Source organism: Chiloscyllium plagiosum, chromosome 27 (genome assembly GCF_004010195.1).
Source record: "Chiloscyllium plagiosum isolate BGI_BamShark_2017 chromosome 27, ASM401019v2, whole genome shotgun sequence".
In the NCBI taxonomy this organism is placed as follows: Eukaryota; Metazoa; Chordata; class Chondrichthyes; order Orectolobiformes; family Hemiscylliidae; genus Chiloscyllium; species Chiloscyllium plagiosum.
The window spans coordinates 38,507,783-38,519,815 of record NC_057736.1 but is presented as its reverse complement, the minus strand read 5'-3'; positions in this window follow the sequence as shown (position 1 = coordinate 38,519,815).

Sequence of the window (12,033 nt, the reverse complement as noted above, 5' to 3'; positions counted from 1 at the left end):
ACCCATCCCTTTACCTCTGAACATCTGCACCCAATCAATTTTTGAAAGTTTGTGCCTAATACTATCAAAATCAGCCTTCCTCCAATGTTAAAGCCAATTTAAGTGCATGTGACTTCAAAGTGTTTCAGTGGTACAGGATTGATAATGCAGAGCCCCAGGGTCCTATTGAGAGACAATGTGCATAATGCTCACCATGAGAGATGGTGCAATTTGAAATCAATAAACTCTGGCATTAAAAGGCAACCATGTGATTATTGTTGATTGTTGCAATATCCTCTAGGCAAGGACACTTGAAATCCTTACCTGCTCTGGCTTTCATGTGACTCCAGACAAACAACAAAATGGTTAATTTCTAACTGCCCTTTGAAATGACATAGAAAGTCTATCAGTTCCAGCGCAATTAGAGGTGGGCAACAAATACCAGCAACATTAGTAATGCCAACATCCAACGCAAGAATAAAAGAAAACTTTCATATATTCATTTTTTATTGTTAAATATTAATACCTACAAAGATTAAAGACATAGCAAAACAAGCAGGTTACATATTCGAAACAGAACTCATCATCCTTCTATACCCGTGTTTTGCATTATGTACAGAAACAATGAACCCCACACTGTTAATGAAATGTGTAGAATTGCTCAGAAAAAAAATACCCATTTGCAAATCATCTTTTGGAAAACAATTGCTGTTCTGGCAACCTTATCAAAGTGTCAATGAGACAGACCATTACAGTATCAGTAACAGAAGCTTTGAAACACTTAACACCTTTTAATCTTGTCAAATAAATATGTAGACATTGACAAAAGAGATCACAGAGGACTGGTGTAAGTCTTTTACATGAATTTGATGGCCTCATTATTCATGCTTGGCTGAGAGCCCAGATTCACAAAAGGACATTTTTGACAAGGGTTATGTTTTGACAGCTGGAGGGACCATTGATTTTGTTTGATTAATATCGTAAAGTGGTTAAATTACTTATTGGTTTTTATGATTTCACTTGAAAGTGGGCCTGGGAATCAAATTGCACACCATGTCCATTGATTGCAATTCAGGCAACATGCTAATTTTATGTTGTGTCGTCAATTCAATTATTTCAGCATCCACTCAGAATGTGTCATGCTACTGATTGGTTTAATGCAACAGTGCAAGCGATTCACACCAGAGACATCAGCCATATGGTCTGCATGTAACCTGGATATGTCTCTTTGCCTCGCTGTTCAGTCCAGATATAATCTGGTCTAATGGACTCTTGCACAATGAATGCATTGTGACAATGGGTATTCATGTACATAATTTGTTACTTATTGTCACACATCAGCTGGATGTTGAATGAATAGAATAGTTTTATTTTCCTTGAAAAGGTAGAAATGAAATATAGAGACCTGTGTACATTCAATATTATGCTGCACTAAGGGAAAACTCCATTCCTAAAAAAACTGCATTCTTGCTCCTCCTGTTTCTCTCTGGCATGTGATTAAAATGTGGAAATAGATGCAAAGTCTCAACATCCTCCCTTATGATGAAGGGCTTTTGCCTGAAATGTTGATTTTCCTCCTCCTCGGATGCTGCCTGACCGTCTGTGCTTTTCCAGCACCACTCTAAGTTAGACTCTGATTTCCAGCATCTGCAGTCCTCAATTTTGCTTAGTTGATTTTAACCTTACTGCGAATCCTCTTGCAAGGATGCCTACCTTGCAGAAGTTCTCCTCCTCTCTCTACAAGAATCTCAGTGATTCTCTCTCTCACTGCAACTCCCAGGTCATTTCCTCTTTCCTGATGAAGGGCTTTTGCCTGAACTGTCAATTTTCCTGCTCCTTGGATGCTGCCTTTTGTGCTTTTCCAGCGCCACTCTAATCTCAACCTCCCTTATGTACCAGTGAATGGTAAGCTGTGAGAAGTTGCAAATGTTCCCATGCATGAAAGGAGTTGTTGTGGTTCTGTTCTCCGAGCTGGGAATTTGTGTTGCAGACATTTCGTCCCCTGTCTAGGTGACATCCTCAGCGCTTGGGAGCCTCCTGTGAAGCGCTTCTGTGATGTTTCCTCCAGCATTTATAGTGGTTTGTCTCTGCCACTTCCGGTTGTCAGTTCCAGCTGTCCGCTGCAGTGGTCGGTATGTTGGGTCCAGGTCGATGTGTTTGTTGATAGAATCTGTGGATGAGGGCCATGCCTCTAGGAATTCCCTGGCTGTTCTCTGTCTGGCTTGTCCTATAATAGTAGTGTTGTCCCAGTCGAACTCATGTTGCCTGTCATCTGCGTGTGTGGCTACGAAGGATAGCTGGTCATGTCATTTCATGGCTAGTTGGTGTTCATGGATACCGATCATTAGCTGTCTTCCTGTTTGTCCTATGTAATGTTTTGTGCAGTCCTTGCATGGGATTTTGTGCACTACGTTGGTTTTGCTCATGTTGGGTATCGGGTCCTTTGTCCTGGTGAGTTGTTGTCTGAGAGTGGCTGTTGGTTTATGTGCTGTTATGAGTCCTAGTGGTCGTAGTAGTCCGGCTGTCAGTTCAGAAATGTTCTTGATGTATGGTAACATGGCTAGGCCTTTGGGTTGTGGCATGTCCTCATTCCATTGTCTTTCCCTTAGGCATCTGTCGATGAAATTGCGGGGGTATCTGTTTTTGGCGAATACATTGTAGAGATGTCCTTCTTCCTCTTTTTGCAGTTCTGGTGTGTTGCAATGTGTGTGGCCTTTTTGAACAGTGTCTTGATGCAACTTCTTTTGTGTGCACACACAGATGACAGGCAATATGAGTTCGACTGGGACAATACTACTATTGTAGGACAAGCCAAACAGGGAACAGCCAGGGAATTCCTAAAGGCATGGCACTCATCCACAGATTCTATCAACAATCACATCGACCTGGACCCAATATACCGGCCACTGCAGCGGACAGCTGGAACTGACAACCGGAAGCGGCAGAGACAAACCACTATAAATGCCAGAGGAAACAACACAGAAGCGCTTCACAGGAGGCTCCCAAGCACTGAGGATGTCACGTAGACAGGGGATGAAACGTCTGCAACACAAATTCCCAGCTCGGAGAACAGAACCACAACAACGAACAACCGAGCTACAAATCTTCTCACAAACTATGAACGGAGTTATAAACAGAAGTTAGTTGCCATGGTCACCCCTGTAGCTATTGGAACTATAATGTTTGCCCTGCACTAAGGTACTGCATTTTGGACTTTGAAGATTATTTGAAACACCCACAAAAAGCACTCAATTTCTCACCTTGCAAATTTTAAAAAGGATTATTAATACTTGGCCTAACTACAGCAAAGAGATAAATGATTCAAGTTACATTAAAATGCTGTTAAAATGTAAACGTCTGGGATCCTTTAATCTTGCCTGATAGCGTATTATAAGAAACATACTGCGGTGGTGCCAAGTCCAATCAGCAATGATGAGATTTCTTTATTGGGTGATATATCGAGCAATTTCATTTCCATTGGGGCATACCATTTAATAAGATTGATTTGTACCAGCATTTTGTCAAATTGCACTTTTAAAGACGGTCATTTTAAATTTACAATGCCTGCATATGATTTGTATTTGATGTTGGGGGCTGAGAGAACAAATTAAATTGATATCATCATTGTCATACAATATTATTCTCCCTCAATTCAGATCACATTTGCCTCCTGTGAAGCAGGAATTTTCAAAGTAGTAATATCATTATAAAAATAACTAATCAAGGTGTCAAATCATACCACCTAGTACTTACAGTCTGTTCCTTTTTTTTAAGGAGAACAGAATGGTTTGCTCTTAAATAAAAATTTAAGTCAAAAAAGTCAGGAAATATCAAATTGAGTATTCCTGAAACTGGGGGAGGTGAAATAATTACTACTTCCTGTATGCAAACCAACTTCACAAAGCAATACACTTTCCTGTAGCTGTCTCCATAAGAAAACATCAGACCTCCACAAGAGGCCATCCTTCAAGAACTGTAAGAGACCTGTTTAATTTATTTGAACTGTGACATTTTGTGACAAGATTGAGACTGATAATTCACAGATGTATGCAAGTCTATGCCAAGTGTTATTTGACCTCCTATCATCAACGATGGGATTTTGATGTGAAGTTGGCTGTCTAGAAATATTATCAAAACAGCATGCACTTACTGGTCTGTAGTGGCGTTGCTCACAGTTAAACTGGGACCTCAAACCTTAATTTAGACAGTAATATATAGCCACTTGTAGAGCTGGGGAATTTGGAGGGAGTGGTACAGAAGAAGAACATTATTTTGAGGTTATTTCAAATATGTATTAATGAATTTAAGTAACTTCCCAGAGAAGTATATAACATCACAGTTTATCCAATACAGGCTCAGTTCTTGGCCAGATTCTCCAGAAATTCAAGGTTATTTGGATATCCTGTCAGCAACCATGGAAAAATAAACATGACAGTTTAAAAAAGTCATCTTTCTTTTTGGTTTCTTTGAACACCTTAGCTTACTCATTCTGAACGTACTTGTGATGTATATAAAAGCTATTTGACTGGCCATTGGGAATCATCTAATCATGTCTCTTTCGTTTGTGTGTGTGTGAGATAAACAGTGAAGACTGGGAATGTAGGTGAAAAGATGTTTACAGGGTGGGGGAGGAGGAAGGGGACACTGCATGATGAAACTCCCAGTAATTAATCTGTCAAAATGAACAAATGTGGGTGTGGTGTTCAGTGATGATAGAATTCTAAGACAAAACTTGATTTGCTTGGGACATTGCGTGTGGGAGGCAAGTCTTTTTTGCTTGCCAGCATGACTTTGAAGATAGAAGTTGCAAAATTTGCCATCTAAAGAATGAGCAATGACTTCCTGTTGTAAATTCACTGCTGCTGTTCTATCCCCTATGTCTTGGGTTAAATAACCAGCACAGTATCCATCTCATTTGGAAATTGATGCTGGCTCTGGAATTGGAGTAAGACTCACAACCTGAAATAAAAAAAGATGTGTGTCATCAAATGTTATTAAACTTTACAAAGAATTTCAATTTTTCCCAACTGAAGACCTAGAAAAATCTTCCAAAGCCATTCCTTGGGTCATTGCCTCAATTATAGCTCTCTGTTCTCACAGGAGACATCTAGCTTCACCAACCTGTCATGCCCCTATGATTTTCTGAGCTTGAATGTTGCTCAGCTGCAAAAAGAAAATACTGCTTGTAGGTTTATTTCATGTTCTCTTTCAATTGCACTGAACTATGTATGGCATTCAGGATTCAATGATGAGTCATAAGATGACTAAAAAATTTAAAAAGTCAAGCCCAAAGGCTTCATGTTTAATGTGTGGAGCATTCGTACTAAGACAGACAAATTAGCATCACAAATAGATATAAATGTTTACGATATAGCTGCGATTACAGAGACATGGCCATAGGTTAACAAAGGATGGTAACTAAACATCCAGGTGTATTCATTATTTATGAAGGACAGAGAAAAGTGGAAAAGAAGGTGGGGTGGCATTGTTAGTAAATGATTACAATGCAGTAGTGAGGAATGATGTTGGCTCAGTAGATCTTGATGTGGAATCTGTATGGGTGGAGACAAGAAACACAGGGACAAAAAAAATCCATTGTTGTGGGTTGTCCTCAGCTCCAAAACAGTTGTGGAGCTTCAAGGAAAGGCATGATATGAGTTTGGAGAGAGCATTGGCTAGTGAACCAAAAACAGAGGCTCAGGATAAACGAGTCATTTTCTACTTGGTAGCAAATAACCCATGGAGTGCCACACAGTTTGGTCATCAGGACCCAACTGTTTACAATCTATATTAATGACTTGGATGCAAGAATAAGATGTATTATCACCAAGTTTGTAGGTGACACCAAAATAAGTGGGAAAGTAAGTTGCAATGAAGAAATAAGAAATGGATGTGGATAGGTGAGGTGAATGGGACAAAATCTGGCAGATGATTCTTAACATCAAAAAGTATGAGGTTAGACATTTTGGTTAGAGGAATAGAGAGGCAATTTATTATCCAAATGGAGAGAAATATCAGAATGTTTCAATTCAGAGGAATCTGAATAAAGCACAGAAAATTGGACTACAGCTACAGCTGATAATAAGGAAGGCAAATAGAATTTTGGCATTTATTGTTAAAGGAACAGAGTATAAAAGTGGGGAAGTGTTTCTTCAAGTGTATAAGGCATTAATGAGTCTGCACTTGGAATATTGTGAACAATTCCAGTCCCTTTACTTGAGGGGCTATGTGGTTCCAATGGAAGCAGTTCAGAGAAAGTTAATTAGATTGATTCAAAAATTAGATATTTGTCTTATGAAGATAAATTGAGCAGTTTAGGTCTATACTTTCTAGAGTTGAGAAGAGTGAGAGAAGATCTAATTGAGGTATATAATGTCTAAAAGAGGATTGAGAAAATAGATATAAAGAGGATGTTTCCGCATGTAGTACAATATAGAATGAGAGATTATTGTTTTAGGATGATGGGGTAGAAGATTTTAAACAGAAGTGAGGAGGAACTACTTCTGTTAAACTGTCTTGAATTCTTGGAATTCAGATGCCAGGCTATGATGGATGCTAGGATATTGAGTAAATTTAAGCAGGAAATAGACAGACTTTGAATTATTAATAGATTGAGAGTTATGGAGGGCAGGCAGGAAATCAAAGTTGAGGCCAAGATGAAACCCACCATGATTGTTTTAAATGGCAGAGCAGGCTCAAGGGGTTGGTTTGCCTCCTCTTGTTCCTAATTATTATGTTCTTGTGTTCTAAATCATGCATGTATGCAATAAGGATATAACTATAGTTGTGGGTGATTTAAATTTACATGTATATTGGACAAACAAAACCTGCAATGATATTGTGGTCTGTATGTTGTGGTTTTTAGACTAATAAATACAGGAACCAATCAGAAGCACAGACCATTTAGACTGGGTACTGTGAATGAGAAAGGATTAATTAATCATCTTGTTGTGTGGGATCCTTTAGGGAGGAGCAACTATAATATGACAGAATTCTCCATCTTAATGGAGAGTGAAATATGATTAGCAACATGCTATCAGTCGTCAGACTTGTCCTCAGTCCTAACAGGCTCCCAACTGTTACAGAAGCACCTTTTTGGAATCGAGCCCATTTCTCCATGGTCTTAAATACCTGATGAGCTAGCAAGTAGCAAACATTCTCTTCTGACTGCTTCTACAGAGTTGTGTAAAATTTGAACTCTTCTGAGAAATCTATCAAAAAGCTAATAACAAACTCCACCCATGTTCATAGACAATATTGCATTTAATTAATCATTTGGAGCAATCAATTGCAACAACCTCTTGGAGCTCTCTGTTTCCTGAATGTTGCAATTTTCACAGTTTGCTGGCTTACAATGTAGACATTGCATACAACACAAAGAGAATTTTATAAACAACCACATTCAACATAAACCAATTAAAACTATGATGAATTGTGTGGAGGATAGTGATAGACATTAATAGGATACAAATAGAGCGACGCAATTGGCAGACATGTGGTAACGTAAGCCAATGCTGGGAAAGGTAAAATGACACATTTTGGAAGAAAATGTGAGCAAATGCAATGTAAAATGAAGGATGGACCGTCTTGTGGCACAGTGGTACTGTTCCTATACCTGGAATGAGAGACCTGCATTCAAGTCCCACCTGCTCCTAGGATGTCTAATAACATCTCCGAACAGATTGATTAGAAATTGATATAAAATAAAGGTTAAACTTTTCAGAAAGAACCAGGAGCATGTGCATAGATTGATGTGTCTGGCAGGGGATTTGAGGGAACGTTTGAAAAGACACAAAGGATTCTGGTCTCTTTAAATGGAAGGATTGAGATTAAAAGCTCAGAAGTTATGATAGAGCTTTAGAAGCATATATTGGTCCCAAACTTCAATATAGTATTCAATTCTAAGTATTTGAAGGATATAAAGACTTAAGATCACGTATGGGAAAGATGGGCAAAAATGGTTCCAAGGATAAAAGATTTCAGTCACATAGCTAGATCGTTAGAGAAGTGAAAGTTGAAATTAGATTTACGAGAGCTGTTCAGAACCTTGAGAACTCTGTATAAAAGAGATGTGAGAAACTCTAATATTTGGAAGAATCAGGAACAAAATTTAAAATGACTGGCAAAAGGACAACACTGCAAGAGTGTGTAGTGAAAGCAGATTCATTCACAACTTCCAAAAGGAAATTGAATGAGCACCCAATGAAAAACTAAATGGATCGATTCACTAAAAGAGTGCAGTACTGGGGTTAGTTAAGTTGTTCTTACAATATAAGCTTGAATGAAGTGGCCTCCTTCTGTATTATGACCTCCTCTAAATTTATGAACTGTATTTCATGGTGCATTGGAGTCCACTGGAGTCCATAGCCTGTCAATCCAGGGGATGAGCCACCACTCTGGCAGTGCCACCATGTACAATGACCCTTGCCCCAATGGCAAGGAACCATGAAGTTGAGGTCATTCCTAAATTGTGGACAGAGAGGAGGGTGGTGTTAGATGAGCAGATCCCAGTGAGAGGGGTTAAGAGTGGAAGTGTATATGTGGACAGACTAGAATGGAAAGAAAATCAAGTTAGGGAAATATATTGGAGAGCGGATGGGAGGGTGTTGTGATTGCTTTGGTTTATCCAGGGAGGCTTTAGGGAAAAAGATATTCTGTGAAAGCAGGCCTGGAGTCTTTTATTTAAAATACAACTCTCCACTGCCAACTGCCAACCACACTCCAAGAGACTCTCAACTCTGTCCCTTGGTTTCTATGTTTTATTTTGCTGCTGCTCGCTTTGCTCGGCCACACTATTGCCTTTCGGGGAGCAGGAAAATCGACGTTTTGGGCAAAAGCCCTTCATCAGGAATCATTCCTGATGAAGGGCTTTTGCCTGAAATGTCAATTTTCCTGCTCCTTGGATGTTGCCTGACCTGCTGTGCTTTTCCAGCACCACTCTAATCTAGACTCTGATCTCCCGTCCTCACTTTTGCCGCACTATTGCCTTTCCCCATCCCCCAGCCCTTATTCCCCCTTCACTGGATAACTTCTCAGGCAATCAGTTAACAAGGAGTTAACTTCCTGTTTATGACTGTGATTAAACTAATAACGTAAGTGTGCGAGATGCACATTGAGGCTCCATTACACGGATAATTTGAGGTAGAAGCAGGGAATGGGTAAATCATACAGGATGGCAAATCATAGGAAGCATTAGACAGAAATGTGTTGGTGAAGAATGAACATGTTGCATCTCACACTGAAAACACATGAACAGAATAGAATAGGTGCCTCTCCCTCAGAAGACATTGTTAGTGAAGTTATCTTTTATTATGGAAATTGCTGGAAAAGCTCAGCAGGTCTGGCCAGTGTCTATGGAGAAAAATCAGAGTTAATGTTTTGGATCCAGTTACCCTTCCTCAAAACTCAGTTCTGAGGAAGGGTCACTCGACCCAAAATGTTAATTCTGATTTCTCTCCACAGACGCTGGTCAGACCTGCTGAGTTTTTCCAGCAATTTCTATTTTTGTCTCTAATTCATTGCATCTGCAGTTATTTTGATTTTCATTTTTATCATTTTGTACTTTAGATTTCCTCTCTATCAAAATAAAAGAATGAAATATTTTGTTTCCTGTTTAATTCAGAGAAGACAGTAGTGACAAGCAAGACTTTAAAATTGTTCACTTTGGGAAATAAAATGCTAGTTTTGCGGGCGACGTGATTGGAGTATGTCAATTTATAATGGTGTAGAGGGTGACACTGAGGTTATTCCTGAATGAGGTCAGTCAGATGCAATTTATAAAATTTTCATAATAATAGGCTAGAAATTACTGCAGGGGATAATAGTTGCAGTGGGTTTAATGCATTTGTATGAGGTTTAATGGAGGCATTAACCCATTTAATGCTCAACAGTTAAAGCCAGTTTCAAACAGTTCATTATTTGTCCTGTTCTATTCTCATGTTACATGCTGATTGTACATTTACAGCCCTGGATACAGTCATGTGCAGCAGGGCTATTAATGCATTCTGACCCTAGGTTAAACTTTCAGCAAATTTCACTTCCTCCTCCAATCTCCAAATGGCTGTTGATTCCATTTCTGAGACTAGCTGATTTCTGTAATGTGTTTCTCAATGTCATTGTTCAGATTCCGAATTTCACAGTGGGAAGGTTGGCAGCCATGTGACCCTAATAGCATGATGCATGAACATGTTACTCATGAATTGCTTGTCTGGGTTTGGTCAGTGCAACGTCCCCAGGGGGAGTTTGAACAGCACTTGCACGCACACACATTCATTCGCATGGGGTTAGCCAGCACTCAGTACAGATTGGGGTTGACAGTTTGTCCAACCGGCAAGTCTAAGGTTCACCAAGCTGCGTGGAGTGTAAAACATTGATGTTTCACTTCAGTACAGGTACCACATCCATCCTTGTCTGGTAGAAGGCAGTTTGAATTATCCAACCTTTGTTTAAAAATTGAAATGTGTGCTACCCAACAGCTGAGAGGCAGTCTTACAGCTGTGAAGTTATATAAGTTACAAAGGACTCAGATTCCCCAGCTAGTGGAGAATTACTGAATTCATCTACAATCAGATCAAAAGGATTTACAAGTAAAGGGCACTGAGGATTATGGAACACAGACTGGAAAAATGATTTGAGGTACAGATGAAAAATTATGGGCTGAGAGGCCTCTGCTTATTCCTCTCTTCCACTCAGCAATGAATCTGGCGGATTATTTGTTGCGGAGAGTGATTCATTTTAAACGTGCGTTTGGGTTTGAATTGAAATCCTTCTCAATGTAATCACTTATGAAGAGCAAGATCTGCTTACCACGAGGGGCCAGGGCAGTGGCTATGCTGGATTTGTTGCTCTTGACAAAGTAATTTCAGTGAAAGGATAAAGCTTTGCGACCACATTATTGAGTAAAATCGATCTCTGGGACAAGCATGTTAGAGAAGGGCCTGCTGACTCCGATCTCAGGATATAATATTTTCAAGATTGCAGTGCCAGAACAACTACTCTGATTTACCGGCCTTCATCGATATAAGTTGCAAATGTGCAATAATCAAAATTGGAAATCTCAAATCTTACAGTGCAAAAAGAGGTTGTGTTGGCCAATCAAGTGTTTGTCAGCTCTTTGAAAGGTCCATCAAATTAGTTCAAATGCAAAATTCTGTGGATGCTGGAAATCTGAATTAAAACCACAAGATGCTGGAAATATTCAGCATATCTGGAAATCATTTAAGTACAATAAATCATGACATCCTCAGTGCTTGTAAGCGTCCTGTGAAGCGCTTCTGTGATGTTTCCTCTGGCATTTATAGTGGTTTGTCTCTGCCACTTCCGGTTGTCAGTTCCAGCTGTCTGCTGCAACAGCCGATATATTGGGTCCAGGTCGATGTGCTTATTGATAGAATCTGTGGATGAGTGCCATGCCTCTAGGAATTCCCTGGCTGTTCTCTGTTTGGCTTATCCTATAATAGGAGAAAGTGAGGTCTGCAGATGCTGGAGATCAGAGCTGGAAATGTGTTGCTGGAAAAGCGCAGCAGGTCAGGCAGCATCCAGGGAACAGGAGAATCGACGTTTCAGGCATTAGCCCTTCTTCAGGCATTAGCCTTCGGGCATTAGCCCTTGCCCGAAACGTCGATTATCCTATAATAGTAGTGTTGTCCCAGTTGAACTCATATTGCTTGTCATCTGCGTGTGTGGCGACTAAGGATAGCTGGTCGTGTCGTTTCGTGGCTAGTTGGTGTTCATGGATGCGGATCGTTAGCTGTCTTCCTGTTTGTCCTATGTAGTGTTTTGTGCAGTCCTTGCATGGGATTTTGTACACTATGTTGGTTTTGCTCATGCTGGGTATCGGGTCCTTTGTCCTGGTGAGATGTTGTCTGAGAATGGCTGTTGGTTTGTGTGCTGTTATGAGTCCTAGTGGTCGTAGTAGTCTGGCTGTCAGTTCAGAAATGTTCTTGATGTATGGTAACGTGGCTAGTCCTTTGGGTTGTTGCATGTCCTCATTCCGTAAGCGCTTCACAGGAGGCTCCCAAGCACTGAGGATGTCACCTAGACAGGGGACGAAAC